The sequence below is a fragment of the Cyprinus carpio genome, chromosome A13 (assembly GCF_018340385.1).
Source record: "Cyprinus carpio isolate SPL01 chromosome A13, ASM1834038v1, whole genome shotgun sequence".
NCBI lineage: Eukaryota > Metazoa > Chordata > Actinopteri > Cypriniformes > Cyprinidae > Cyprinus > Cyprinus carpio.
Window position 1 is genome coordinate 14,486,460 of NC_056584.1, and position 24,961 is coordinate 14,511,420.

The 24,961-nt window shown below is 38.9% G+C and overlaps 1 pseudogene; it reads right to left on the reverse strand.

The window, feature by feature from the left end:
• Nucleotides 1–1,425: 1,425 nt before the first annotated feature.
• LOC109112299 overlaps nt 1,426–24,961 on the reverse strand; it is a 145,035-nt pseudogene continuing 121,499 nt past the window's right edge.

Below are 24,961 nucleotides of genomic sequence, written 5' to 3' on the forward strand. Positions count from 1 at the left end.
TTGAATGTGGCAACTAAGCAAAGACGATCAGTTTCCTAGATTGTCGTCTAGATGGTTTTCTTCTTTTAAATAATATAAATATAGCGATATTTGCTATTATTAGTGGACCAAACCAAATCAAATAGTTGTAAGCATATTAAGCATAAATCATTATGAAATGAATAAACTTCAAATGAGGTCACACAGTGGCTGGTTTGATTCATTGTCTTGAATAAACAGTGCCTGTTGCTTTCCAACTACAATGATACAGTTTGTCACTTTTAATGAGATAACGCACTTATAGCAAGTCATGTATTGAAAACTTGTGTGTAAGTGTGTGTGTGTTTCTAAAATGATAGATTTTGCTGATTAGAGATATCCAGTTTGAAATTAAATAAGAAAAACTAGACCCACTTTATATCAAGTGCCTTTATACAATGCACTTATTGTATTTACATTGTACTTGTATTTAAATCATACCTGCATGTAATTAGTTGTAACTAAATCTGGAATTACACCGTTGACCTTAACCTACTCCTTAAAGCAAGTCACATTTATATAGTGCTTTATACAATAAAACCTTCCCATACCATTGAACCTGTCCCCTAACCATAACCATATCCAGCAGCAAAAGTTTTGCAATACAACATGAACGTAAGCACATAATTAATCTTTTTAATGTACTGTAAGTACATACAGCTTATATAAAGAGGAACCAACATTTCAACTATATCAGAAACACAACTGTAAGTGTTTACTTCTTGTTTGACTTTGTTCTTCCTTAATGTCTTCTATACCTACTGACTGAAATGTTGTCCAACAGCAACACACCTGTGAATCAACTTACATTTTATAAACCTCACAGGCAACTTTCGCAGGTCTTAAAAACACCCAGCAACACTGTAAAACACACAGCGGGAGGATTAGAGAAGTGGAAAACACACAAGCGTGACTGTGTGTGTGAGCTGAAAATGTGAAATAGTGCTCAAGGACTTTGTCCTTCGCTGTCATTAAAGATTTGGCATGGACTCATGGCTTGTTTAAAACTGTGTGCTCAGTGATGCCAGGGCCCAAACAGGTTTGTCAGTGACAGAACCCGAATCTGCTATGATTGCTGTCACACACGGGGACAAAAGGGTCAGCTGTACCTTGAGTCTCTCTAATGATGCTCACAAATAGCTACTCCTCATCCCATATCACAGAGATGAACCAGTGCAGACCTGCCACTGCCATCAAGAGGACAGGTAGAAGCTGGAGGCTTTCTACACATCCAATAGGACACAGAGGTGAGATGCTGAGAGAGCAAAATAGGCCAAAAACGAAGTCTAAAATCCCTGTCTAACAAAAACACAGATTATGCACAATATAAACACATTTCAAGCAATAAACACCCATTCTGCATACATAATTATAAGGTTAGGAAGAGAATACAAGTGACAGCAGTAATACAGCCTTTTTTTTTGTTTATTTTGGCAGTCTGTGACACATTTAAGTGTTTCCCACAAATACATTTGGTTTACAACAGGAAGACTGGCCAACAACATTTCTATCTGAGATAAAACTAGCCTTTGATTTAAAAAAAGTTCAAATGATTCAACTGGCTTCTGTAGGTTTGCAATATCGGCTTCAGTTTTTACAGCTAATTACAACTATAGTAATTATGTTAGCAAACACCACATCCAGAAAGATGTTGGTTATGATCATCACTCTTAACCGTCAAAATAAAATGGCTTTAATAAAAACAAATCAATATTTCCAAGAGAAATTCCTCTTTTGCCTCTTTTGTAAACAGTTTTTAATGTGACATATGTCTCTGTGATCACATGACTAAAGAGGCACAGCAGAAGGCAGGCAGTGAACAAGAGAGGAAAGAGGAACAGAAGATAAAAAGTTAATTAAAAAAGGCATTAGTCCTATAAAACACTCGGACGGCTGTATCTTCCGGTCTCTCAGCGGCCCATCAGTGGAAGTCTGGCTTTTCTGGGAATGTGCAGCCTGCGTGGCGAATAATGACGTTAGCAGCGTAGTGTCCAGCGCGGATGCACTGCTCAAAGGTCTTATCCTGTACCAGCTGAGACAGGAAACCTGCACACACATGCAAACAGACATGGAAAAAAAGACCCAAATCAGATCTGCAGTGTGCAAGAGAGTGGACAGACAGATCCTAATCAAAAAGCGTGCGCAAACATATGAACGCACACATGCACACACATCTGAACGCATAAACACACACACAAACATATGCAGGCGAATGTTAGCTCAGAAAACATTGTCGGGTATCGATTCTTTTTAAAAAATTAAGGAAATCAGGCTTAAGGGGGAAAGGTGATGCAAAAGGCCCTCTTTAGTGATGTGCGATACAGAAATCCTCCAGCTGCCCCCGGGCTCTGAACCCTCCCACCTAGATCTCTGCTCTCTGCAGCAGCGCCGGAGCGCATTGAAAAACAGCTGGCAAATTCATTTTCCAACACGGCAGAGCGCTGACCTCTTGCTGGAATGGATAAAGGAGTTAAAAAAAATCAATACGACGTTTGAGCAAACACGCTCACAGCTCTATTAGTCGCAAGGTTGTCCTGGAAGAGCTACAGGAAGACATGTTAGCAAATCAGGCTCGTGGCCTCTGAAAAGCAGAGGGCTGCGTAAGAGGCGTGGCATGAAGATAAATTGCACCGACCCGAAAGACCCGTGTGAATGGTGTGATCAACATCGATATTTCTGTTTTTCATGGGGAGCCAAACAGGGTTGTGCTTTATGCTTTTGATGGATGGCTTCACAGTTCAGATTGGAGTAGACATGCAGCGGCTATCTGAATGCACGGTTATTAGCTAAACCCGCAGATTAAAGATAACGGCTGTGGGGAGTCTGGAAACTCCACTAATGCATCATGAAAGTGATCAATTTCCCCTTAACTGTGTTATCTGAGGTTAAACAGTACAATGGAACATTGGCGGCTTCATGTAATTAAACTAAGCCTCATGAAGCATAACTACAATTCATCTACAAATTGTCATTCCAATAAAATGACAGGAAATAAATAAGCATTGTGTGTCAGAGCTCTTTCATCACGGTCTGGTTTCCCAGAGGTTACAGATCAAACCTAATCTTAGATTAAATTGTCCTGTCAATAGTGATTTTCCATTGAACATACTTTCGTCTAGGACGAGTCTAGAATACCGGTTTCAACATTTCAGTTCATTTGTGTGCTGACTGTGATTCTTTCTTCTGTCATTTATGCATTAATTATTGGGTTCATTAATCTATTACAGCATGTTATCACACCTCGTCTTTGAGAGAGGAAAACTAATTATTTATAATAATGTTTGTATGAATATTTCATAATAATAATCATAATATGTATTTTATTATTATCATTATTAAAGGGGTCATGAACTGAGAAATCATGATTCCCTTGATCATTTGACATTTAAAAGGTCATTGTACTATAAAAACATTGTGTAAGTCTCAGAACTCTTTTCATGTTAGTCTAAAAACAGCTTATATTGAAGCAGATCTGTCAAAACGCTTGTGGAATGTGCCACTTTATGACGTAATAGTGTGGCTAAACTCCGCCTCCGCAGAAGATTATCAACGGCTGCTTCTACATCACTGCCTGTTTAGCCCCGCCCATTGATTCACACATGTGGTGGGTAAAAATCAAGCAAAGCAAATGCAGGTCTACGCAGAAATCAAACGATAAAGATGAATATTTTAAATATTTGTTTGAACTACTACTAATAACAACAACAATAATAATAAATATATTACTATATAATCAGTCTCATCTATAGAACACAAAAGATGGCATTTATAAAAATGGTTCCATGCTTTTTAGTCAATGGGGTCCAAATGCGGTTCTGAACACCACTGAGTTTCATTGGATTGACAAAAACAGTTGAAACCATCATCATCATCATCGGTTTCGCAGGAAAAAGAAAAGTCATACAGGTTTGTAACAACATGAGGGTGGATGGACGATGACAGAATTTTCATTTTTGGGTGAACTATTGCTTAAAGTATTGAAATTATTACAGCACAGTACCTCCAACAAAGGCGTCTCCAGCACCGGTGGTGTCCACTATCTCGCTCTGGTCGATCTTCAGGACAGGGAATGTCTCCACCTTGTCACCTGTGGAAAAGACGGTTCACGGTAAGTGTGAGCTTGTTAAACTATCGTTGAGCTGAAAAATGAGCCTCGTTCACAGACCGGCTGTTCGCCAGACGTGTGAGACTTTCTGCTGTCAAAAAAAAAAAGACTGTTTATTTTCCCCATAGAAGTTGAACTTTTTCTTTTTAGTGTGGAGATTTGATTTTGAGATGATAAAATAAAAGCCAGTCATCTTTTTGTCAGTTCGAACACCTTGTTCGCTGCTTATTTCTTCCTCGCAAACAAATCTAGTTAGCATGATGCTAATCATCTATGACATACTGTAACAGAGGCAGGAATAACTGCTCCGGGTGTGTGTTCATGGTGTGTGTGTGTTCACTGCTGTGTGTGTGCACTTTGGATGGGTTAAATGCAGAGCACGAATTCTGAGTATGGGTCACCATACTTAGCTGTATGTCAGGTCACTCATAAACTTAGTACCGTGAAAAGATGGAAAAGTTGTGAAGACATGCAGAAAGGAACAGAAGGATGTGCCAGTTTCATTTGATGAGCTGTAAGAGCCCTGCTTGGGCCTTGAACTTAAGGAGAGGCAATTATATAATTTGCCGGTTCTTCAGCATGACAATTCTTGCACAAAAATGGATCTGCTCTCTAAAACAGCATTTGAAAGACAGCATCCGTCTATTTTCAGCCTTCATCTGTCCCATTTCAGGGTAAAATAATGAAGTAACTGTCCTGCGGGTCCCTCTCGAACGCCTTCTGCTGTACGCTTGTGTTTTATTCATGGTATTAGCCTCCATTAGGGTTGAATGAGGCTGATATAACTTTACTTTGCAGTAAGAAGATCACTTCAGAGAACCCAATATTAGATTCTTGAAGAACTTCAGAAAATTCCACATGTGGCAAGTCTGGCAACCCACTCCAGTGCTGCGATTTCCTATTTGAAACTGAGCTACTGCTGCCTTCAAGTGCACGTGGTAAATCTCTACTCCGCAGTCGATATTACAACACATTACACATTCAAGTCTAGGAAAAAAGTGGGAGGTAGTCAAAACAAAAACAACAGATGACACAATTGCTGTAACTTCTGCTATACCATTAGATAAGCATAACTGAATACTCCAGTATACTGCATTACTTTTACACGACTTGTTTTATGTATTAATTATTGGGTTCATTAATGTATTAGGTTATCAGGCTTGTGTTCTAAAGAGGCATTTATAATAATGGTTGAATATCTGCATGAAAAGGACATTAATATGAAATAATAATAGTTATTACATACAATAATGTTAATTAATAAATCAATATTAAATAAATGAATAACAATAAATATCAATATATAATAACTGCACATTTTGTATTATAATTACAAAAATAACGTATATTAACATTCATTGATACTTGTGCATTTATTTAATGATTTATTATTTAAAATGATTGTTCTTTGAATAATGCCAACAGGCTTCTCTCTGGTGCATATTACGAATTTCTCCTCGCATTTAGTCAGCTTAAACCCCGCCTCTCCACGATCAACTGCAAGCTTGTGTTTATTTTTGAAACACATTTCAAGATCCAATCAACGACTGATGGACTGAAGCAAGTTCCCACCTCACATTTTTTCTTTTTCGATAAGCGATTACACTCTACACAACACAGAAGAAATCATGTCCCTACAAGATCTGTCAACAAAATCATTCATCGATATCAACTGCAGAGTTGCCTTCTGCCATCTTTGATGTCAACATATCTCTTTCATTTCTTACTCTGGTATCAGAGAATTCATCCCAGAAGCAAATATGACTTCTTGTGGTCATATATGTGCAAGTAACTTAAAATTACAATACTCCACTTGAAGGCTGCATGAAACTTTACATTTCCTTACACAGGAGGCAGAAAAAGTTGAAATACTCAAGCCAGTCTTAGCTAGCCCTTGCAATGATTCTTTCACCAAAACAGGCCATAATCAGCAACAACAGAGGGCTTTAAAGTATACACCTGCTAATTGTAGTCAGTAGGTGTCAAAAACCATCACTTTGTGTGGAGAACTTCAGAGGAAACCTTCAGACACAGACAGTAAACAACACAGAACGTGAGCAAAGGCTTTCAACTGATGCAACAAAGAGCACTCAAGACATGTCTGCTGCGTGTGAGCGGGTTTTCCCTAAACGAGGCAGCCGATTGTGTCTTTGATAATTAATTACACAAAAAGCAGATCCTTTTAGAATCAGCTAATTAGCAGCAAAATGACTTTGCTTAATTAATGCCGGCAATGAAGCATGCTCGCCCGCCTTCCTCTTGAAATGATTAACTAGAGGATCTTCCGTGTGAATTAAGTTAACAGAAACTCATGATCTATCTATTATTTTGCAATTAAAGATTACAATATTTCCAATGCCATCATAGCATGCTTTCTCTCTCATGATGAACTACGGAATAAAGCAGGTGCATTTGTTCATATGGAGCCTAAATCTGCAGACAAATGACTGAAGGGGGAAAAAAATGACCAGACGCAAATGAATATGTTCAAAATGAAACTATGTGGTTCTTTCCTTCCTGTACACAGGCTGACCTGATTCCACTTCCTTTTATGACTCAGAAACAGCGCAGCCTGAGAGTGAGAGAAAAAAATAGCCATTAACTGTTCCTCCCTTTGATACCCATGACTGAACTGAAGAGGCTCTAGACAATAATGGACATCAAACTGATGATTAAGGCTCGTATGAAGCAACGACACTCTTCTCTTCAGATTTGTGAGGGAGTAAGCAGAGAAAATCCACTTCAACATAGTGAGAATGTAGGTACTAGCACAGGCTAACCCCTCTGCCCCTTGATGACAGGTCACGCACCAGAGGCATGCTGGGAAATGTCCAAACATTCCAGCCATGGGGAGTCATCTGGAAAAAAAATATGAGGTGGTTCTTAGAAGTACGTGGTACAACATTAGGTCATATCCAAGGGTCAGAGTCCACAATAAAAAAATATGCTACAATAAAAAGTCTTAAAACACAAGTGCACGATGCCTATTAAGTCCATGTGAATTGCTGCATGGAACAAATGTCAACACAATAAAACCTTGGTGTGTAAAACAGATTTAAACTTGATTTAGGGTTCAGAGGGAGGGCCGTGAGCTCTAAGAGCTCGAGAAACATACACTGCCTGTCTTCCATCTTGGTAAACAAGGCTGAACTTGCATGTGTGCCAGTCGCATTGCATTGATGTTTAATGGTGCATGTTGCTCTAGGTGGTTCCCATAACCTCACTTTGTCTACTACAAGCTGCATCAATTGATATGATAATGGGGGGGAAGACGTGTGAAATGAGAAGGGCTGCGCTGGAGGACGAGGCGTCCAACCACTTGGATGTTTGGATGCCAAATGGTGTCCAGAAGCCTCTCTCAGCTCTCAATGGGGACAATGACAAGAGTTTCAAGGAATGGAGGCAAGAGGCAGATGCTTAGAAAAAAGAAAGATTCACACTACTAATTGGTCCAATAGGATGTTTCCATTTCTGTCATCGTTAACCAACATGCACAGCAAAAATCATCTAATAATTGAGCATGGTCTTCCAGTATTCCTAAACTTAGAAGATTAATGCTTCTATAGAAGTTTTCTGGAAGAAAGATTTGGAAAAAGGAAACAATTCCACATAATAAATACATTTAAAATATTTTTCGCAAAAGGTGTTTACAAAGAATTTAATGTCTTTTTAGAGGTTGCTTAAATGCAATCCAGTAATGGGCCTTAACTATAAATTAAGCACAAAAAAGTGGTAATTTCATTCATTCATTTTGGTAAAATTCTACCGACACAACTCAATATGCATCATAAAAATCACAAGTGGATCACAAGCCTTGAGTACAGAATAAGCTGCATGTGTTTGATAAACAAAAAAGATCTGAATCATTAGTTCGGGAATTGGTGGTTGAACTATACTGCTCAAGCTGTGTGGGTCTCATTCATTACAAAGAACTGACTCAGAGTCATTCATTTGGGAATCACACTACACCGGTTGCGTTGTATGTTTTTGTTTCACTTCATACCAGTTCATTCAAATGGGAATCAATGTGTGTTTTTTACTCACTAAAAAGAACCAGCTCAGTCATTTGTTTGTGAATCATACTGACGGAAGAATGAATGCAAGGAACCATTAATCAGAATCGATCATTTAATTCCCATATATATATATATATAATTTTTTTTTTTAAATGAACAGCTAATAACCAGAATACTAACTCAATTGAGTGTCAAATATAAGGCAAAACAGTATGAGGGAAAGGACAAGTCTGTTGAACAAGATAAATTAAATAATTTAAAGAGTAAAAATGAATAATTTCTGAATTAAGGTTTTACAAGAGGTTCTGGTCCAATGTGAAAGAGGACCATTTATGTAAGCATGCAGGAGCAAACTAGGGCAAATAAAAACAGAGGAATTAAATTCCGAAATCGCTACACTATGCTCTCATTCCCCCCAAAACCATCCTTGATGGACATCTCCTTCCATTTCATCAAACCGGAGAGAACATATCACATCTTTATTCAAAACATATTATTGAACTTGGCTCTCAACATGCTGCTTTGGTTAGTCTGAGAGAGTTCCAGGACCAATTTCATGTTAATGTATAACACAAAAGAGGCCATTGGCAGGGCTCTTTAATAGGCATGGCAATTAAAACTTTGCTGCCAAAACCTGTCTTTGTTGTTACTGGCTTGTGGTCGTCCCTGCAAACACAGTCTCTGGGCAGTTCACAGGGAGCTCCATCGCTTTTGTGGTTTTGCCATTCTTGACTTTACATGTTCATACAGAAAGTGAAAATACTTTGCTCTGCATGACTATCCAGGGAGTGGAAAAAAAGGGGCAACAAAGTTACACCTCCCGAGCTGTGAGGTTATATTAATAGCTCTTGTACAACTGTTTCTGTTTGGTGCTGTGTTTGACACTTGTGTGCACAGATCAGAAGTGAGATGTTGCTTTCAGGGTTTTGTATCCCTTTGGCACGAGCCTCTCAGGAGGAAGAGGAAACCACAGCTCTGCTCGCAAAGGCACTCCAGGAACAAGCAGCACTGTAAACATGTATTGGACCGGCTCAAAATAAAACAGGCCGGCGAAGACAAAACATGCATGCGTGACTATTTATAGAGCACGAGCGTCAGAAAAAACCCATCATAACATTTACAGCACTGTGGAGTCATGCCAATTATGTGTAATAAATTCTCTTGTTATCACTAGTCATGTGCGGCGTAATATGATTATGCTCGTAATGTGACAAGCCAAAACCATGAATGCCTCGGGTCATGCAATAATTACTCTTTTACTGTATCTTAGGCATTGTCATTTCAAATATATCACTGCGACTTTCAAAAAGTGATTGCATGGTGGATTATTATTCGGCTGTTCAGACAGCAACAGAAATGTTTCACGTCTCCAAAAGATACCTGAGCTACTGAATGACAAGCTATTCACTACACAATGAGACATGACACAAAACCAATGAACAGGAGAGAGATTCAAGGCCTTTAGACAGCTGTGGAACGGTGAGAGATTATTCCTCTCAAATCCACTTCTCGTCGGCTCCAGAGCCAAACAAAAGCTCCAAGGAGTAAACAAGGATGGCCCTCCTCTTGGCAAACAGACAGAGGAAACTGCCCTCACTTGCCTTCTTTTCTCTGATCCACCATCTACACACTAGGGCTGGTCAGAGAAACATGAGCGTGACAAACACATTTAGCCGCTAATAAAGGGCACCCACCATGCCGAGAGTGGCAATAGATAACCAGAACAAATAATCAGAGGAGTCTGGGACGAAGAGAGCTTTAAGAGGCAGTTTTGCCCTTTTCAAAGCGAGACATTGATCAGATCCCCTCGCCTCTGAGCCATGCTAATTAGCTGAAGACGAGCGGTGATGATGTCACAATCGATTTGGCGGATGTGAGGAGGTCTTCATCCGTTGAGTGAGATACTGAATGAATGCGATGCATATGCTCAAATTTCATGAGGTGAATTCAAAATCTATGTTCAAAAATCAACAAAATCTTTGATAGCTTGTTTCCGCCTCAGAATTAAAATAATGATAATTTTGAGTTTAAAATAAAAAGAAAATGATATAAAAAGTCACATTTGTTAGATATAAAGTTGTACATATGAGATGTATAGTCACAATTATGAAAAATATTTCACAATTCAATCAAAATTGAGATATAATATAAAGTTCATAGTGTAAAAACCAATAAATAGAGATAAAATGTCACATTTTGAGTTGTCAATTTTAAAATGTCAATTTAAATAAAATAAGTGTGCAGTTGTGAGATATTAAGTCACAATTAAGATATGAAATTGCAATAGTAAAGTCAGCTTGTTTCCACCTCTGAGTAAAAATAATGGTAATTGTGAGTTTAAAAGTCACATTAAAATATAAAATCAATTTTGAAGTCTAAAGTTACAATCATGAAAATTAAAGATGCAACTTAGATGTATAGTCAATGTAAGTGCATGCAGTAGACAAATTTGTAATTGAGACATTAAGTTGAAGCTGTGCGAGAAATTTGCAATTGAGAGATACAATAAAATAATATAAAGTTGCAGTTATGAGAAGGAGAGATAATAAAATGATAAATCAGTTTTTCAACTCATGTCACATAGCAAAATCTGTCAAAAAAAAATGTCGAACAGGAAAGTTCAGTCCACTTTATGTCAGTAAAGGCATCACAGAGGCTGTTTATGTAATCAATCAATGCTATAATCTTATAACTCTTAGCTCTTTTCTTTTGCTTTTTAAGCCTATCAAAACAAGCAGCCACTAACTGACCGTTTACAGTGTTTCTGTTTTAGCTCAGCTGCATTGAAGGTGCATTGCATTAATGAGACAAACAAGGACGGGCAAACATCACAGAATAATAGCCGTAACATAACACAAGAAAAATGTGAGGGAGAGTGTGAACACACTCGTGCGCGCGCACACACACACACACACACACACACACACACACACACAGGAAGAGCTTGTGTGTTCATGAGTGCATAATGACCTTTGCTGAGGGCTCACAGAGATGGAGGAAAACAGACTGAAACTAAAAGGCTCCTCTGGGGAGTTCATTAGGTGCAGGTAAATCTGACAGCACATTAGACACATTCCTCCTGAATAAGTTTCAAGACGAGCAGCACCTCTCCAGGAGCAGGAATGAAAATGTTCCTCTTTAGTAGGACGACAAAAACAAAACGGATTTTACATGGAGCAACTTTACAATTTTTCACAACAGAAGTAAAGGCAATTTATTTCTTACAATGAAACAGAAGTAGTGACAGAAACATATTATTGAAAAAGAAAAAAAAGTAGGGCAGAACTTGGTTCTATGAATTGGTAAATCATTATAGAAGCCCTGCATATGTCCCCAGGGAGAAGTCTGATGATTCACCAGATGATGAGTTATGACATTTTGATGAAAATTACGAGCTCAAAAAGGTTTTTTTGTTTGTTTATTTTAAGAAATCAAACATACGCATTGATGAACTATTTATCTATAACATGCATTTAGAAAATAAGGTGAGTTTTCATTTTATGCCAACTTTAATGTAGCCTTGATTTAAAAGCAAGTGCAAAACATCAGGCAAACTTTGGAGAAGTCAGTCAAACAAGTCAGTCAAGCCATTTTAAAATGACATGAAGGTGAGTAAACAAAGACTATTTTTATTTGTTGGATGGACTGTCCCTTTAAATCACATCATGTTCTTGAGCTGGGTCAACCACATCCAAGCCCAGTGTATTCCAGTCTAGATAAGATAAGGATATGGTCACGTCCAGATATCACTGAACAGTAGAGTTTACAAGTCAGCTGGAAATTAACAAAACTGCAGCAGCCTCTCTCTCTCTCTCTCTCTCTCTCTCTCTCTCTCTCTCTCTCTCTCTCTCTGCAGAAATGCAAAGACGCCCCTCCTATTGTGGTGTTAGTTTCACTTCTTGTGATATTAAAAGGAACACAACAAAGGTTATCTCTCTTGAAACTCTGTTCCGGGAAGTTAAAGTAAAGTAAACACTTCTGAGTTATGACTCAATGTGAACAGCAGAGACTCTGCGCGAAACTGTCAGCCTGGCCTTGCTGGGCTACATTCCTACGCATCAAGTAGTTCGGGATTATACGGGACGTTCTATTTTGAAAAATGTTAGTTATCTTAATATGTGAATTCACGGAGGAGGGAAAGTACTAATAGAACATCACAGACTCTCTTCCTCCCCGTGACACTGTCGTCCCTGCTGGAGCCCCTGGGCGACCCTGCACACTCAGCCATCATTAGATCAAAGACCGTGGGCGCCGCACTCTTAATATGAGCCTGTAATAGGTACGCCAGCAGGGCTGCACTCTGTACAGCGATGTCACAAAGGTGCTTCATTAAGGGCTCCTCTTCTGGCAGCTTTCATTAAGGAAATTAATGTGGAGGGGCGAGGACAGCCTGCGTTTATGCCGTGAGAGAAAGCTGGCGTGCACAAAAAGGAACTACACAATAACAAATCTGCATCTCTTTGGAGCGGCGCCCCCAGGGCCTATCATCCCAGCCTTCTTAATCACCATTAAAACAACTTCATTGTGACATTCAGAGCCTGCTGAATGATCACATCCCCACACAGAGAGCAAATTGCAAATGAAATGTAGAGATCAGACGGCATCAGAGCACAGCCTCTGGGAGGTTGAGCAAATCTTCAATTCTCTTTTATATTGATGTTTATTGGCGGAGGCAGCGGGGAGCAATAACGTCCCTCTACTTCTCCGTCGCCCCTGCTATTTGAACCCACTTATTCGGCGCTCGTGCGACGCCTGACATTTTTTACGGCCAACTACCTCTTACATGGCATCCTCGTTCACTTAGTGTTCGTTTCGTATAGGTTCGCCGGGGGTTGCCGCCGACCCTGCGGCTCCTTATGAAAGGGCTGCGGGAGGTTAGCCAAGCCCGCCTTTTTCCTCAGCACAGTGTAAAATGCCTCCAGGAGAGTATTTTCTCTAAAGCCGACGCTTAGGCTGAAAGTTAGCTCGGAACAAGTGGGAGTGAGGCGGTTCTGTAGAAAAAGGGAAGGATTGTCTTGTAGCGCTTTCCTCTGATGAGGCTTTACAGGAGTAGCAATTGCCTGAGCAGCCTTATCAGCCCAGGGGGACTAATGCTATTAGCGTTTGTGTGATAAACGCAGCGCAGTGGAACCAATACAGCCAGCTTTGCCGCGTTACTCTGGTAACATGTTGTGTAAATTGTATAATACAGAGCTCTGCGACAGCTCTGTTTAACAACACTTCAATTCTGTAGTGCAGACTTGTGAATAGGATTAGACCTATAAGCTAACAGGGGTGAGGGACTCAGAGCGGCCTGCGGTGTCATCGGGACATCATTTGTGTGAGGCCTATAAAAACAGAGAACACCCTTAACATGGCATTTTATTGTACAGATCAGTGGTCGGAAACCTTAGGCATGCATGTCACCATTGGTAAACAAATGAAAATGGAGACAATGTAATTTGATTATATAATTTATATGTTCAGTAAAAATACTAATTTATTAAATAAAAAAAACTACTTGCAGCACTGATAAGAAATAAATGTTTTTGAGCACCAAACTCAGCATATTAGAATGATTTCTGGAGCAATATGTGACATTTAAGAGTGGAGTAATGGGAGCTGAAAAACCAGCTTTGCCATCACAAGAATAAATTACATTTGAAAATATATTAAAGTAGAAAACAGTTATTTTACACTGTAATAATATTTCAAAATATTACTTCTTTACTGTATTTCTTTGAATAAATAAATGCACTCCTGGTGAGCATAAGAGACTTTCAAAACCATAAAAAAAATAAAATAAAAAAAACGTATTAACCAAAGTGTAAACAAACAAAAATGTGACTTTATATCAGAATATTTGTTTTAGCCATTTTTAGCTGAGAGGGAGGAAAAATTGGACGCAGACCGAATTCAAACTTTTGTTTCTTGCATGAGCACCAAGGCTGAACTATGTATATATGCCACCCGCTAGGCAAACCGCTTCAAGGTTTTTGCGTCTAGGCAGACACTAAAGGTCATGTTCAATGTTTACCTCATTGTTTTTCCAGGGTCTCCAGAGCGCAGCAAGGGCAGCCGCTCATTGTGTCCCCAAGAGATTTAAATAATGTCCAACCTCGACAGAATTCATTGTAAGAACACTGTGAAATTCAATGAATCAAAATACAAAAGGCAATAAAAGCCGAATTATCCTGAACAAATGGAATTTAGCCGAGACTGGGCACTGGCAGACTGTAAAGCGAGGAATGCCATTCTAGCAGGTGCAAAAGGAGAAGAAATGAAGAGCAGGAGAAGAAGAGCACAAACAGCTCAGCCTGTCCCCTTTACATTCCTGCCGCCTCCCCGCTTTCTACTTCAAACCCCGCTGGTTTAATCAGCTACAACTGTTATGCTTTCCCCACTATTCAGTTAAACTTATCCACTCTACAGAAAGATCCCCCACCACTCAGTTACCATAGCAATGTGACTGCAACAGCCCTTTGGATTCAAATTCTGCATCTGAGAGATAGGAGGTCATTGCCAAGGGCGAATTCATTTCACACTGAGCAACACGGAAAGCCGCCAGAGAAAACGGCATTCTTTTCTTAAGATGACCTTGTTTGAGGCTATTCACTAATATTTACAGAGAAAATCTATCAACATCATTCCAACTGTAAATAACTAAAAGTGTTTCTGGGGGTTGTGTTATTTCTTTTTAACACAAGACTGTCCTGATCTAAAAGCGTGATTATGAAAACCTAATTCTGAATAGATGAAAACTGACCCACGCACCTTTGGTCATTACAGTTCCTTCTTTGCCTTGGGTGAAGACAACAATCCTCTGCCTTTTCTTGTTCTCTTTGGGCAAGCTTTGGGCCTTCTTCGCAATTTCCTCAATGTCTTCAGTCTGCACGAGAGAAAAAATAAAACACATACTTGAGGGTAAGAAGCAAATATTAAGTTATTCTAGATCAGATTTACTTTAATCCTGCACCTTGTAAAACCTGAGTCATTATCATACCTACTGAGCATGTTTAGTGACTGCAATTGCCAACTATATCTCACTCAGAACGGCTGTTGTGTTGAAATGCTAAATGTCATGTGTAATCACATCACTCATGACTCACATATTCATTCCAGTGAAATGTTTAAATGCTAACAAGATGCTAAAATGACATATATTGCTCAGTTGCTTTAAAGCAGTCCACTGATGTATTCAATCTTCTGGTTTTTATATGGCTACATTTGCAATACACCGATTTTCTTTCAAGAAAAAAGTTGGACAGTTGTTTGAAATAATCAATGCTTGAATAAACAAGTTTAAATGTCACTCTGATTGTCAACCAAAACAGAAGAAATGGCAAAATTGATGCTCTGAAAATAAGTTCTGTTAGAGGGAATGAGAGCTACAGAGGTGATACCAACAACGTCAGCTCTCTTTAGCATTCAAATGCTTCTTTAGGACTAAATGAGGCAGGCAGTTATTCAGAAATTCTGTTTAGGAGTTTTGGAGAGGATGCAAATAGATTTAACACTTACAACTGTGCATATTTGTGTAGACAAAGACAACAGTAATATGTAACACTATCTCTGCATTTAAAAAAATATGTATATTTCTGTGGCTTTTAGGTTTAATAGTTAAACAGTCAGACTGACATAAAACACTTGATTGCAAACTACATGTGTTTGATTCACTAAAAAGCATCATTCAAAGGAACCAAACATTCAGAGTCATTCATTTGGGAACTGGCAGAGCTGTGTGGGTTTGATTCATTACAAAGAATAAGTCTCATAATCAGACTACACTAGTCACAATTCATTGGAAAGAATAATTCTGATTATTTGATTTGGGTAGTCACATAGTAAGACACTAATCAGCATTTGTTAGTTATTAAGTAATTGAGAAAGAGTCTGAATAAGCTTCATAAGAGTCTTTAGACATTTGGGGATTATTATATAGTGGAGGAGGTGTTTATTTAGTATTTCCGTACAGAATGTACAGAATGCCAATGCAAGAATCAAGACATTCAAATGTCATTTGGCTTTGGTATCTTATTTAACACTTTCATAATACTGTGGAGGAACAAGTCAGTACTACTACTACTACTACAATACTCCATGCATGTTTATGAGGACAAACAGAATTGTTTCTTCAATTTGACTCTAATAATTCCAGTAATAGAGAAGCCACTAGCAGAACATTTTTGTCTATAAAAGCACTAAATAAAATAGTAAAATATACCTTTAGCAGTATGTTGTACATGTTAAAACCTTCGCCTCCTGATCTGACCTTTCATGTATTGCACAGCTTACTTGTTTGTCCAGTACAGTCTGCTTTTTAAGTGGACTCCAAGCAACCTGTAGAACTACACCACCTCCACGCTCTCTCCCCAGAGCCTCGCAAACTTCTGCCTGCTGGTAAAATAGTCTATGATTTAGGAGATTGTGGAGGCGTTCACCAGTATCGCGTTGAGCTTGTTACCAAGTAGGAGAGGCATGTTGAGGGCACTGAAGAAGTCAAAGTAGAAGATCCTGATTGGGGTGCTAGCTTTGACCAGGTGGGAGTGGACTCTGTAAAGCATGCAGATCAGAGCCCTGTCCACACCTACAGTAGGTCCAAAAGTATTTGGACACTTTTGGAAACCAAAATTTCTGAATTTCATTGCATTAAATGCTTCTCTCAGAACTAACTTATTTTTAAGCAACTAATCCTAAAGTGATTTTTCATGGGTTACGTCATTTTACATAGATGTCCTAGAAGAGCAGCCATGTAATTTGTTTTCTAATATATAATTAAATTCATATACAAAATAAATATTAGTATAGAACTAACAGATAAGCATGTATGTGAGTGCTTGATGTTTATGGAATTGAGTGAGATCATTTGCATTTCCTAGTCCTCACACCTCCCAGCTGGCACTGGACAGAAGGAGCTGGGCTGGGGCAGGGGGAGTGTGTGGAATGGGTGGTGCCGGTGCTGGTGCTGGGGGGTTGTTTGGTCTAAGGGGTTGAGTGCTGGTGGTTTGATACCATCCCCCCACCCCTAGTTACACAAAGCCCCAGTAAGAGTGTCTGAGGCAGTGCCAAAGCTTTGAGTCTGTCACATGTCCACTCGTCCCCCTGCCAAAAGCAGTCTAGAGAGACTGCTTTGGCCACGGCAGCCACCAGCCCTTGACAGTTTTGTTAATGGCGAGGTAGTGTGGTGTCCCAGGCAGGCCCAGCTGCCTCATCACCTCTGCCTCCCTCCACACTCGAATAAAAGGGTCCACTTTCCTGCAGTCTGGCCAATCAGCAGAACACAGAACAGTTTCAATCAGCTTACTGCAGCATTTGCTGTTCAAGATATTGACTTCGGTGTGAGTTTACACTGCCAGACAGTAGTTTTCGTTTGCATTTGTATTGCAAATGAAATTGGCTCAGTGATTCATGTTTTTCTATGGCAGAACACTAAAGATGCAGGCAAAAAAGGTAAATTTTCCATTGTCAATAGTGTAGCAATATAAGACGCACAGCTCACACTTAAAAGAGACTTATAAACCAAATCAGCTTTCTGTTGGTCAGCACTCTAATTTTTTTGTGAACAACTGAACCCAAAGCAAAATCTGCTTGGGTAAATCCCAATCAATTGCATTCCTATTGAAATGACTGGATTTCGGGTCAGAGACGATAGCCTCATGGGCAGCACACCAACATGTAGCGCAACTGTGCTTCGGGGCAAGGTCAAATCCTGGCACATGGTCATTTCATGAACTCACCGCTATTTCATGTTCGGCACATGTTCATGTGGTGGAACTTTGTTTCTGGATGATCTCACCGCTATTTCTTTCTACCATCCCACACAGACTATACTATTACTATAAAATGGCTGGAATTCGCCTGAGTAAAAAGCGTCATATCACATACACAAAGTTAAGGTAATGGCAAAAAAAAAAAAAAAAAGAACTTAGCATACTACTACTACTAAAATGAAAAAAATTTTTTAAGGAATAATCGGAATTTTGGAAATCCCATTTGTTTGCCAAAAAATAAAAAGTTTGCTTAATTATTAATAATTTAAAAAAAATATATTTTTTATATGCCTTTTATAAAGAAAAATGTAAACACTAAAAGAATTTCTGAGGGGGAAAAAATTAACAAGGCTGCTTTAAGAAAAAAAAAAAGTATAAGACCATACACAAGACCAAATTTTTGTTAAAACAGTGAATATCCAGTTAAAAAGGAGTGAAGAAAAAATTTTACGAAAAAACGGATTTGGAAAAATAAAAATAAAGAATTTATAATGACCAACATTTTAATTGAAATACAATAAAAAGTCCCCCCCCCCCAACAAGTATAAAGCCACTTCATAAATATGAATGAAATCATTAATACAGTGTGCTTTGGGGAAGGTTAACCAAGTTTTCCGATCGGAACCGACACCAGAATGCAAAACTAACTAGATAATTATGTTTTCTCCGGAAAACTCAACCACAGACAGTACAGGCCCAAGGCTAGACCCAGAAAGCAGTCAAGTACGAATGTGGTGGCTTGTTTTAAGCAGAGCCCAGGGCTCTATAAAAACCTTACTGTTTTACAGTATCAGCTGACTGCGCACTGTAAATCTGTCAGGGGCTGGGGTCTATAGGTATCCTGTGACGAGAAGTGGCTGCCTAAAATCCCACCATTATCCCTTCATCATTACTATCAAAAACATGATAGCCATGAGAGAGTGTAGCTACACATGCTCATGAACACTTATTCACCCAGGAGATCCAGCGGGGGTGGGGGGGTGTCTTACTGTACAGGCACCTGAGGAGCCATATATTCATATGGAGCTCCATTCATCTGCACAGATTAAATGTCTGATGTGCTCGAATACCATTTACTCATTCATAATTTACTCTCTTTTCTTGGCCTCGAACAATGCAAATCAGAAATGCAAACTCTTCATGTCAAACCATCTTTTTTTTTATTCCTTGAAGTGTGAGGAGGTGTTTCATTTCAGACATAGGGGAGTATGCACGCATAGAAACTTGCAAGGCTCTTGTAAAAGCCGAGAAGTCTGTTATATGTATTCAGGATACAGCGATTGCCCATTGAAAAACAGATGTTTAGCTGGAATCCAAGGACCCTGAGCTCTGAATAAAAGCCCCCAGCAGCCGCTGCCTACTTGTTTCCTTTCTACATATATATCTCGGCGCTGCAACATCTGCGATCACAGTTTGTCTTTAACCCTGCTTGGTATTTCAATTATGATTACAGTGTATGCCTGTGACTTATTAGAATGCAAGGCTTCATTAACAGAAGTAGAACACCTCTGCAGCTTCATTAGATTAATCATTCACTTCTAAAGAGTCGTTTAATTTTTAGTAGCATGATTTTAGGGGGAGGCAATGGCGAGCTGGATGCAGAAGAGTTGGGGAAGAGAGAGTGAGTGAGGATTTGGGAGGTGTGGGGTATAAATTAGCCTTCCCACCTCACTCTGAGGCACTTATCTCTGCATAGCTATCTGCTGGTGTGAATACATATATGCCTGAGGGACCAAGAGGGACCGAACGCCTGCTCGCTTTGATCTGAATATCAACTGTCAGAGCTATTCTCATAATTAACCCATCAAGACACATCACAACTGGATCCTTCAGTCCAGACAGAGAAAGGCAAGAGCCCTTCTGGGAATAAAGAGGCTTTCTGTGCACATCTCTCCTGCAGACAGGTGCTGTGTTGGGGGGCAGAGGGCTGCGGAGACTGTTAGGAGCAGCTGCCGTGGGATGCACACTCCCATGTTGCTGTTTCCCCCACTGGCGCTAACTTGCTCCAGCTAAATTGCATAGGGGGCTTTTAATCACTTCCCCAAACACAGCCTCTAATCACCACTAAAAGGTTGATCGTTCCCAAGGAGGAGAGAAGGGAGAGGCGTTGTGGGAGTCTACAGAGGTGCTAATGGAGAGGTTAATACTGTGATACTGGATTCCAGGGCTTGTTGAAGGCAATTTGTCACTGAGACTGAATGTAAAAAGTGAGACAAGTCAAGTCTTTGGTTTAGAAGTGTTGTTCGACTTCACTGACGCTGATTGCTTATTGTGTTAAAGGGATAGTTCACACAAAAATGAAAATTCGGTCATCATTTACTCACCTACATGTCATTTTAAAACTGACCAAAATGAGCCTTAAAAGCATACACCTGTTGTTTGAGACAGATATAGGTGTTAAATTTATTACAATCTTTGGTAATAAGATGAAATGATTAAACACAATTATCAGAAACCAACCAAATAATTTCCTAGAGGTCCATCAAAAAGTTACATGACTCAGAGAGAGGCACGTGACTCTGTAAAAACCTGCAAAAATGTTGCTTCTGATCTCTAGCAAACATGAAGTGGTTTGCATTTTGAAGTGCTTTGAAGTAATTTATTAACTAAAAAGTGCCACAGTAGCTACAACTCCAGTTTATTTTTTGTTGGATGGAAATAATGCCTTTTCGCAAATTGTTTTTGCAATTTTCCGATTACTTTTTTCTTCTTTTTTTCAAAAAGGAGATATTTTGTAAAATGTCTGTCAACGTTGGTTTTGGACCCCATTAAATTTTAATGGTTTTACATTTCTTGTGAAATATTTTATGTTGTATTCTACAGAGGAAAGTCAGTCAGTCTTTTTTGGAATGACATGAGGGTGAGTAAGTTACAGCAGACTTTTTGAGTGAACTAACCCTTCAATGTAAAAGACAGACTACACAGTCCCCTGTTAAGGTCTCGGACACACATTAGCATATTCATGCCATTGACTACTTGCTACTCAATAACTGTTTGGACAGAGGAGTGTGTAATGAAGGTTTTAAGCGTAAAAAACATAATAAGCACAAGCTTAATTAAGCTTAACCATAATATCTCTCCATTCACTGGTAACCATCAGTTCATGAAAGCCATAATGTAGCTGTCAGTGATTATCAGAAGAGATGTTCTCCTTTAATGATGATGAAAGCAGTCGAAAAAACTCTGTCTTATTAGGGTGTCCAATTCTGTGTCCATATTAAAGCTAATAAAACAGCTCCTTCATTGTAATCTGTAGGAGGAACAGCAGCCAATAGAACATCAATTACCCTGCGGCGGATTCAACATCTAAGGGTATTTAAATAAAACAGATGAGGATCGGATCACAATGTGAGCCAGATCTAATGCCGGCTCAATACAGAGAGAAAATAACACACTCTTATCTACCTTCTTGAGATGTAAATTGATTTATTAACAAGCCATCTCTTTGAAGCAAGGGAAATGGATTGATGCTAAGCAGACGTGTTTGATTTTCACTTTCATAAAGCGTGTATTTTCACGAGATGTAGAGCTGTATTGTAAAAACACGCTTCTTTCACACTTCTGAATGTTGCCACATTGTTTAAGACATGAGAAAAATATTATCTTTACAAAGGTGCAGCATGTCTAGCAGCGTCTGCTAGGGAGTTCTTTGGATAATAACAGGGGTAATTGGAAGTTTGTATTGAACAACAGGCTTCCTGGGAAGACTACGAGATTTAGAGTGCCTACAACCACAATAATGCATATCATTATCTGGGGTTTCCATCCATGTATTTCATGCAAATTCTGTGATATTGCATAAAAATCCTGGGAGGATATATCAATGGAATGAAACTTAATTTTTTTTTTAGATTTTCTGAAAAATTTACTTTTTTTTCTGAATGAAAATTTGATAAAATATATTATATTTGTTAATAAATATAATATATTAAATTTGTTAATAATAAATGTTATATTATATATTTTAAAAAGTGGCAAACTACAATGAAAACACATTTTCTTGAAATTTTATACATCAAAAAAATGCACCTTAAAGTATGAACCTGGTGAATAATGTTATAAATTAAGTATTAAATATTCTAAATATATATTAAATAAAATTTTATAAAAGATATGCAAGTAAACATCAATTATTTATTTTTATAGAATTTAATGAATAAATTCTTAGATGTTCATTAAAAAACTCAGAAGTAATCAAGTAATTTAAAAGGACCACAGCTGCTACAATTTAAATTTCCAATTTTAATTTTCGAATTTTGTTCTCCTAAACACTGGAAACCTTGGTTTATTTTCAAACTGTTTTCACCATATTATGTTTTTTTTTTTTTTTTTTTTTTAATAAATTAAATTCCAAAAAAACTTTTGTGCCTTTATTACCCAATAAAATAAACCCCAGTTTTCGCTCTAAGTATGAGTGGGGTAGAAATTTATTGCAGATAAATGAGGGGGAGCACGCCTGTGATGTTACAAACCACATAAACTAAGAATCAGTCAGCAGACACGCAGATATGGAAAGTCAGCTGATGTGCGGAGGCGTGTATGAATAAGATCGAAAAACGCCACCATCGAGAGACAAATGATGACATGCTTCTCGGCATGTTTAAGGCCTGAAACTAGAACATTTTCTCGATTTCTCTCCATCCTGTCACTAAATGCTTACATTTCAGCTGCCATACTCTGTTGAGATGTTTATTTCTGAAGCAAAATGAGGGTAAAGACTCGTATGTCAAAGATTCCCTTTTCTCTGAGCCCTAAATCAACATGACGTGTGTGAAATCAGTGAAGAGGTACTCAAAGTGTGTGACAGTGCTTGCCATTTATATATTTACTCTGTGCGATGCAAGCTCTCGCCCCCTCCTCTAGCTCCCTGGCTCACGAACTGCTCTTCCTCTCTCTCCCTCGCCCCTGCATGCTCTCTATCTCTCCCTCCCTCTCCTCTCTCTCTCTCTGACTTACTCTGCTGCCAGAATCTGCTTTGCATTCCAGTCACGTTGATCGCACCTTGAGTGATCCTGGAAGACAATTATTCATACTGAGACGAAACACATTCAGGCGGATAGCACTGCATGTGAAAAAAGATAAGCCACTTCAATTATTTAAGTGTGCTGTTCCTAAACTCACATTTACTTTGCTTATGAATTCACATTTAACCCCCACCCCCAAAATGTACACTTGTGAATATGAGACGAGAAACACTACTATTACATTTGCATTTCCCTGCTATTCAGACAGATAACTCATATTGTTTTGACGTGTTATGAGCAAACAAGGCCAATCAGTGTTTCCACATTCTGAGAGGGGAAGGTGATCCAGTATTTATGAGCAGATGCGGTGCAGTGTAATTGAGTGTAATGCCGCGGCGGATCCTTGCGTGGTCTAATGAAGCTAACAAGGTGGGTTCCTCGACAAAGGCACCTGCCAGCCCTGCCCAGTACACCGACAGAACTGAAAGCAGCCCCTGAGGATTTCTTTTTCTCCTCCCAAGAGCATTCTCAAAATTCAATAAAGAACATCTGTAGGCGATGTTGGGTGCAGACCTGGGAGGAATGCGTCATAACAGAAAAGGAGGGGGACGGGAGAGAGAGAGAGAGAGAGAGGGAAGAGAATGTGTGAGAGTAGGGGAGAAAATGTGTTTGTGTGTGTGAGAAAGAGAGAGAGTGTGTGAGCCGGAGTGCTGGCTGAACAAAGAAACCATGACGACTGCCAGGTTGCTATGGCGACAACTGCAAGGGGGCCAAGAGAGTATAATAGCACATCAATCACTGTCCGAAAAAGAACTTCATTATCAGCTGAAAAATAATCCTTTAGGATCTGTTTAGGGTGTGATCCTCCATCCACTCACCTCAAAGCCTCGCTCTTGTGCAAACGTGGCGGCCTCCTGCAAAACAAAGCACACATGCAGCCTTAATTAATGAGAGCTTAGTGTAGCAATGCTATTATTTCATTTAGGACACATTTCAAAGCTCTGTTAGAGTATGTAGCACAGGATATACATTATATAACCTTCAGTTCTTTTTTCAAAACCCATGAAATAATGTGAAAATTATATTTTCTTGACCTAAAAATTCATTACATTTGTAATTTATAAAATTAAAGAAAATCAGTTACAGTTATGCTGATACAATATATCATATATATCAATGCATTGCGACTTTTTTTCCACATATTTATACACTATTTATAAGCAAATGTTTTAACTGCGTCTATGAGGTGCAGATTCACACACAACCATGTGGGGTTGCTTTAAATCGTGAATTATAATATAATGAATTAAAATATTTTGATGTGTCACAGTGTACCCAGTGTATGTTTATGGTATGGTAAGCTAATTGCAGCTAATGTCGTTCACACCAAGAATGAGAACAATAACTATATTAGCGACCACACCAACGGATGATAACATGCTGCAGTTTTGTCATCTACCATTTAAAATGGCAAGCTCTTTAAAGTCAGATGGATTCTGATTGGCTTTCAATGTTTTTACCATTCATCAGCTGAAAAAAATGTTCTGAAAGTGATTCCAATGATATCGCTCCTCTGTGACACTACTGTTATAGGTGTGGTGTAGACACAGAAAATTACAATGTTTATTAAAACTTTAAAATTACTGTCCTTGGAGTCAACAGACTTTTACTCTAGATTGTGTGTAAACTCGCAATGATGCTACAAGTTAAAAAGACTGTTACATAAAATATCACAAAATGACCTGAAACTCAAGTTCAAGCAAGATGTATGAATAAAACAGCTTTATTTCAGATAATAAAAGGGCTCTGTGAGGGATAAAAGATTCCAATTCTGTGTGCTGGGCTTCGCCCTTTGCTCGACTGAACGGCTCTAGGGACCAGTTGTGACAACCTCTGCCTTTTGCGAGGAAGAGGGGGTGGAAAGAAGCAGTGCTTCATGGATGTAAGGGGCTGAGACCACCTGCAGTCTGTCTGTCTGTCACAGCCACTGCATAATAGAGCTGAGACATGTACATTAATCTATAATAGACCATCTGACATCACTCAAAACACTCCAACCTGGCATTTAGCTGTTTGTATTTGGTTCCAGTCAGAAGACCTACCCTTTTC